The sequence below is a fragment of the Otolemur garnettii genome, unplaced genomic scaffold (assembly GCF_000181295.1).
Source record: "Otolemur garnettii isolate 467f Iridium unplaced genomic scaffold, OtoGar3 scaffold00075, whole genome shotgun sequence".
NCBI lineage: Eukaryota > Metazoa > Chordata > Mammalia > Primates > Galagidae > Otolemur > Otolemur garnettii.
In genome coordinates, this window is record NW_003852470.1 from 872,446 (window position 1) to 879,698 (window position 7,253).

Below are 7,253 nucleotides of genomic sequence, written 5' to 3' on the forward strand. Positions count from 1 at the left end.
CTTGAGCCCAGGAGTTAGAGGTTGCTGTGAGCTGTGATGCCACGGCACTCTACCCAGGGGAATAGCTTGAGGCTCTGTCTCAAAAAAAAAAAAAAAGAATGACATGGGTGGCACCTGTGGCTCAAAGGAGTAGGGCACTGGTGGTGGGTTCAAACCCAGGCCTGGCCAAAAACTGGGAAAAAAAAAAAAAGAATGAAACGGCACTGGCCTGGGTGGGCAAACCAAGGCAGCAAAAGAGCAGCCTTCTATAAAAATTTCAATGAAGGGCGGTGCCTGTGGCTCAGTCAGTGGGGCTCCAGCCCCATATACCAAGGGTGGCAGGTTCAAACCCAGCCCCAGTCAAACTGCAACAAAAAATAGCCAGGTGTTGTGGCAGGCGCCTGTAGTCCCAGGTACTCGGGAGGCTGAGGCAAGAGACTCTCCTAAGCCCAAGAGCTAGAGGTTGCTGTGAGCTGTGACACCACAGTGCTCTACCAAGGGCAACAGAGTGAGACTCTGTCTCTAAAAAAAAAAAAACTCAATAAAATATAGTATAAGCTAAGGACATGGTCTAGCCAACCATCCTCCAAACACAAATGCTATTAAAAAAAAAGTTTTCAATGTACAAAAATTTAGAAAACTCTGTCCCCATCAGCTCTTTCTGAGACCTCTACTAAAGCATGGCTGGTTCTTTCCATAAATAACCAGATAAATACTCAGTACCTTGAGGCCATGCAGTCTTTGCCTTGAGCTCAGCTGTGCCCAGCAGCTGTACCACAAGATTTTGCTCCCCAAGATGGGTAGCAGGCTGGGTCTGGTGGGGGTTGTGCAGTCTGCTGACCCCTAGTTTAAAGCAACACTGATAATATTTCCCACTGGGCCCAGCAGTGTGTGTGGGCATGTCACAGGTGTCACACACAGACCTCACGGACGTGCCACTCATGCCACACACACCTGTGTGCTTCATGGCCTCCCTACTGCACATGGAGGGGTAGGTACGATATCAGCTCTAAGTAAATACTAAAACATTTACGCCTCATAAACTTAAAGCAACCATTTAAAAATATCTCTAAAAAGACAATCAATAGATAAATTGAAATGGAATGCCAAAAAAAAAAAAAATCAAATAACCCAAAGACAGCAGAAATCAAGGAAGAATGGAAACCATTCAAGGAAACCAGAGTGTACAAACAAAAAAATAAAAGAACGGTCAACCTGAACTCATCACCCCAATAGTGGTACTAACTGTCCGAAGTCTAGACCACACTGTGCAACACGCCAGCTCCAAGTCACTTGTGGATATTTACATGAAAATTAAATAAATGGCTAAACACTCAGGTCCTCAACAGCACTAAGCACATCTCAAGTACTCAAGAGCCATGTGTGATGAGTGGTGACAGACTGGGTAGCCCAGAGCTGGGCACTGCTGCTGCCAGGACTCTGTGGGCAGGGCTGCTGACGGGCCGGCCCAGCTGGAAGCCTTGAGCAGACAGATGGCAGACAGCAGCCAGCACTGGCACCCTCTGCCCTGGGGTGCACTTCCTGAGGCACAGTGGCTCATAGCTGTGATCCCAGCACTCTGAGGGACAGGGGCAAATGGACTGCTTAAGCTCAGGAGTTCAAGACCAACCTAAGCAAGATTTAGACCCCATCTCTACTAAAAATGGAAAAACTAGCCAGGTATAGTAGGCACCTGTAGTCTCAGCTACTTGGGAGGCTGAGGCAAGAGGATAACTGGAGCCCAACAGTTTGAGGTTGCTGCGAGCTGTGACGCCAGGGCACTCTACCCAGGGCAACAGAGTGAGACTTTGTCTCAATTAATCAATCAATAAATGAGACACATTTTCAATATAAAGATAGACCAAAAGTAAACGTACAAGAACATGCTCCACCCAAGAGCCACTCTAAGGAGGCAGAGTCTGGAGTCGCTACGTTTAGGGGCTGGGAGACTCCCAGAGATAGAGACAGTTCTCAAAAGACAGCACAACCATCAGTGTGCTCGTGTAACAGCATAAAACACACCAGGTAGAGACTGACAGGCTAAACAGAGAAATAAACAATTCCACAATCGTTGTGAGAGACCATGACATCCTCTCTCAAACAGACCGACCCGGGGGTGTCCAGCCTGTAGCTGAGTAAAGGCTGACCTTGTGAGGACTTTTCTACTTCTCTGTGGTATCAGATATCATAAAAAGTATACACAGACCTTTTTTTGCTAATCAGCTTTCTTTAGTGTTTGTGTATTTAGTGCATGGCCCAAGACGATTCTTTAGTCTTTAGAAGTATGGCAGAAAAGAAAAGAGACTGGGCTCCCCTGTTGGACCAAACACACACAGTGAGACACAGACCACACACGCCACCCTGCCCTGACCAGCACCATGGACTGACGCAGTGCTGGGCAGCTGCAGACTCAGGCACAGTCTCCCACGGCCACCAACCACAGAAGCCCACATGCGAGGCTATGAACCAAATCTGAATTTTAAAAGATTGAAGCCACAGAGTCTGTTCTCGGGACACTGGGAGCCAAAAGAGAGCTGAGCGGAAGCAGCCAGCCAGCCAAGGTGCACGTACAATTTCATCCTAGGTGTGCACATTCCAGAAAGTGTGAACTCAAGGAGCCAGTGACGGAGAGTAGCCAGCGGCTGCCAGGATGATGCAAGGGCCTGAGCACCTTTGGGGATAGGGACACCTATTATCTTGACAGTGGTGACAACTTCTCATGTGAAATTCCTCAGACTGTACACTTTTTTTTTTTTTGCTCAGGGCTGGGTTTGAACCCGCCACCTCCGGTATATGGGGCCGGCACCCTACTCCTTTGAGCCACCAGTGCTGCCCAGACTACACACTTTTAATATGTGAAGTAAATTGTATGTTAATTATAAAGTTGAATGAAGTTACAAAAAATTAATTCTACAAATTTCTAACATTTTAAAACTATCAATTTTAACATATGAACTTCATAGATTATGAGACAAGTGAGACCATCTAAATGCTGGACCTTTCATTTTCTTCTAAGAATGTTAATCTTCTTAGACAGGCGAGCTCCCTGTGTGGGGCTTTTATTCACGAAATATTCACAGAGGAAATGACACGCTGCCCTTTTCTTCCCCAAAACCATCAGGGCCAGGAGCTGGCAGAACACACGTGAGACACTGGCCAGGAGGCTGACTGCCCGGCGTGGGTGGCAGGCTTCCACATGCCTTCCTCACTCTACTCAGCCTTAGGAAACCCATGGCTGTAAAGTCTGCTTAACTCAGTGGGACCAAAACTGGAAACCCAAAGAACTCATCACCTGCAGCTGGCAACATAGGCTGGCCCTGGGCTCTGGAGCTCAGCCGGAATTCCCGTCAGAGGCTCCTCAGTGACTCCTCTCTGGTCTCTCTTTCCTGCAAGGCAAGGAGAAAAGGGACCCCACGGCTGCTGGTGTACACCTGCCCACCAGCTCCAGGGGGTGCGGTCCCGTGATGCTCAGGCATCGGCAAAGCAGAGATGGTTTTAAAAAGATTTAATCACTGCTCAAGATGAGACATTCAAAACAGCTCATTAGAAGATGGTAATTTTTTTCACTGTTGGAAATTTTTGGCTAACAGAAAAAAAATATTTCCTTTGCAAGTGAATGAAGCTGTGAAATAATTACACGGTGAATGTGGGCGCTTCGCTGGATGGGGTGACACACACCCCTGCAGGGGACGGGGTGTGGCACCCGAGAGGGCTGGGGCTGGACACTGATGCTGGCACTCAGAACTCAGCTGGCATCCTGACAGAAGGCAGTTGGGGACAGGTGACACTTGCCACAATGTCCTTACCTGACAAAGGGAACTATCCCAGCTCAGTTCTGAAATACCCCAGAGTCGGTACAGGGACAGTGGATGGCCCGTCCCACTCCCCTCTCAGGCAGTGCCTCTGGTGTGTGTCTAACAAGTGGCCCCCTGGGGGAAGCTCCTGTGCTGGTGTTCACTGGCTCCCCATCCCACCATGGCCAATGCTGAGCTCCTGGCAGGACGTCACTGCATGTGGGAGTGGGAAGGACACTCAATGGCCCCCACTCTGGAGGCCTTCCCTCACGGAGGTGCACAGAAATAAATGATCGGGACGGCAGATAACGGTAAAATGCAGAGAATAAGTGGTGTGTGATGAGCATGGGACATTTACTACCTTTGCTTTAACACCACTCATGGCAGAGGCTGCAGCAGGCGCCTGGGGATGTAGCCACATGGACACTCAGGTCACCAGGACTTAGTACCCAGAACCCAGGAGGATGGTTACACATCAAGCTCTCCCAGCAGCTCCATGGGCAGGCTGGTCACAGGAAGGAACTCTGGAGCCCGAGGGACCCTGGACAAAGGCTCCTTCCACACAACAACCTGCCTGGCAGCTGGGGTGTCGTGAGCATGGACAGGAAAAACCACTCCAGGGTAAAAGAGCATGTCACAGCTGGCTGGAACAGCTCTGGAAACCAGGACAGTGTCCAACGTCACTGGCAGCGCCGGGAGCAGACAAAGGCCTCCAGGAGGGCGCGAGCATGACCTTTGTTCAGCACATCAAGCGCTGTACAAAGTGACATCAGCACACATAGTCTGGGGACAAGGAGGGAAGCCGCTGCCCAAAACTGTACGTGCTCCAGACAAAAATTCTTCTGCAGAAAAAAAAGGAAATGCTTCTAACCCCAAGGGAGAAAAGGACAACTGATAAAATACATAGGTTCTTCTATTATAATCTCCTATAATAAAAGGAAGTCTCAAGAAAAATATTTTGAAAAAAATATGAATTAGAAATTTTGGCAAGAAAGAGGCCAGGTAAGGAAGACAGACACGCCCAGTGGCGCAAGCCCAGGCACAGGCAGCCTGTCCCCAAGGCCAGAGAGAGGCCACACCCAGTTCCCAGGAAACAGCCAAGAATCAGAGCTAAAAATAGCAACAGCCAGGCCTTGTTAGTCTCCTTCTGAAGGAGTATCTAGTGACCTAAAAAGGAATTGCATACTGCAGTCCAAGCCAGCATGGTCAGACCATGGTACCGGCACTTGGGCACAAGGGTTTGCTGAGAGGACAGAACACAGCTACATTCAGAAACCCCCATGCCTACAAGGCAGAGCTGCAGTGGGGGAGGATGCCCAGGTGTGACCCCTGTGCCCAGCGCCCTAGGAGCATGTCCAGTCGGCCTCCTCTAGAAGCCGAGCCCTGACGCGGGCATATGGGCAGTAGGCATGTTCTCCCATCCTGTACTAGGACACAGAGGCTGCTATGACCCCACCTGTTTGTCCGGGCTGCCTCCCTGGGCCTGTGTAGGGCTGAGCCATGGGGGCTAGGTGTGAGGCCCAGCCATCTACACCAAGGGAGGCCTGGAGTTTTCAGAGAGAGCCCATGGGCTCTGCCACACCTGCAGGCCCACCCACCGCCCCCGGTAGCAGCTGCCCTTCCCCAAACAGGGCACCTATTCCAAACCCAACTGGACAGTGGCTTCTTCTCAAAAAGCTGGGGAGAGGCAGAGATAGGAGCCAGGTCTGAGTGTAACAGAGCCTGCTCCCGGGACATTGAATCTCTTCACAGTGCATACATTTCAATGGAAGAAGCACCTTCCCCAAGGAGGCAGACTAGGTCCAGCCGCAGGTCCAGACAGTGCCTCTGCGAGGGCTCTTGTCTGCCTCCCTGCTCCCCTAGCTCCCTCACCAGCCACAGTGGCCAGGGTGACCACCACATCTAACAGCACAGAAGATGCCTCAGAGCCCCCATCTTGAAACCCCTCTCCCAAAGCCTGACACCAGTGACCTTCCTGACAACCCTTTGTACTCTCAGGGGAGCACAGTCACAGGGCCTCCACCCATCTGCAGCAGCACCTGGACCCAAAGTCAAAAGGCACTGCTCAGCCCCTGATCAGCTTTCCTCTCTGCCCTTGCAGAGTGCTGTGACCATCCACGCATTAGGTCTTTCTGCCAGGGAGGCCCAGCCCCTTCCCGCCTCCTCAGACGGGCAGGGCTATAGGTTCTGGAAAGCCTTGACCCTCACTGTGCTGCTTGGAACCCAGGTATTGTGAGGGGCTGCGCACCTCACCAGCATTGGTCCAACCATCATCTCCCTTTGGCCCACAGCCCCCAAGGGACCCCTCCCAGTTCCCACACCAGATGGCCCACCCCATACTGGGGGTCCAACCCCCACCTAGTCTCGCTGTCCCTGCCCCAGCTGTTCTCCATCCAACTGCCTAGGAGGCCTCTGAAAGCCATAGGCAGGTGACGGTCCCCCTCCACCAGCCTCCCTGTGCCCTCTGCTGCTTGTCTCCATTCCACAGCCTGCTCAGCCCCTGCAGCCATGACCTGGTGGAAGCCACCTGACCCCCCGCCCCCAGTGCCCAGCGCCTGGCCACCAGCACAACCCCAAGACAGCTACAGAGCCACGGTGTCACATCACCCAGCCTGATGCTCTCTGCTGTGCAGGGAATAGCCTCAGGCCGCCTCAACCATGGGCCGCAGGGCGAGCAGAGTCTGAGAGCCACGCCCTCACCACGCAGCAGCAGCAGCAGCAGCAGCAACAGCAGCAACATGCAGACCTCACAGGAAGAGGAGGATATGGCCTATCTCGGGAAGACCACCCACCACTTACCACCCACCACCAGCCCTCGCACCTCTGAATATGACATAGCCTCTCCTGGGACTTGTAATGGCTATTCACAAACTCAGGACCACACGGCTGCAGAACAGTTACTACCCTTGTGATAAGACCTTTAGTCATTTGAAGTGAACGCCCCACAGAGTCCAGTGGGTTTCTGCGCCTGGGTGGGTGTGTACCTCTCCAGGGATCCCGTGAAGTGGTGTGTGGGGTAGCCCTAGGATTCAGCCAAGCACGCCCCAGAAGGGAGTTGCCATGGGCAGCGGGCCACCCACTCACCCACCTGCTCCACTTGACCCACCCACTGGAGCAGCACACAGTGGACTGAACCACCTTGGGGTCTGAGCCCCACCAGCCCCACTGCCACCTTTCTCTCTGGCGACACTGGCACTGTGGCTAGCGCAGACTGAAAGGCCAGAAGCAAAGTCCATCACTAGTGACCACACAGGAGGGGTGACACTTTGGACAGACAGGGTTGGACTGGACACTGCTACAGGAGGGATGACACTTTGGACAGACGGGGCTGGACTGCACACTGCTACAGGAGGGGTGACACTTTGCACACACGGGGCTGGACTGCACACTGCTAAAAGAGGGGTGACACTTTGGACAGACAGGGCTGGACTGGACACTGCTACAGGAGGGGTGACACTTTGCACACACGGGGTTGGACTG

The 7,253-nt window shown here is 52.4% G+C and overlaps 1 protein-coding gene across 2 annotated transcripts in view; it reads right to left on the reverse strand.

The window, feature by feature from the left end:
• The window catches only part of INPP5A (inositol polyphosphate-5-phosphatase A), a 199,025-nt gene that overhangs the window by 118,913 nt on the left and 72,859 nt on the right, over positions 1-7,253 (reverse strand). The gene's annotated exons all lie outside the window — the stretch shown is intronic.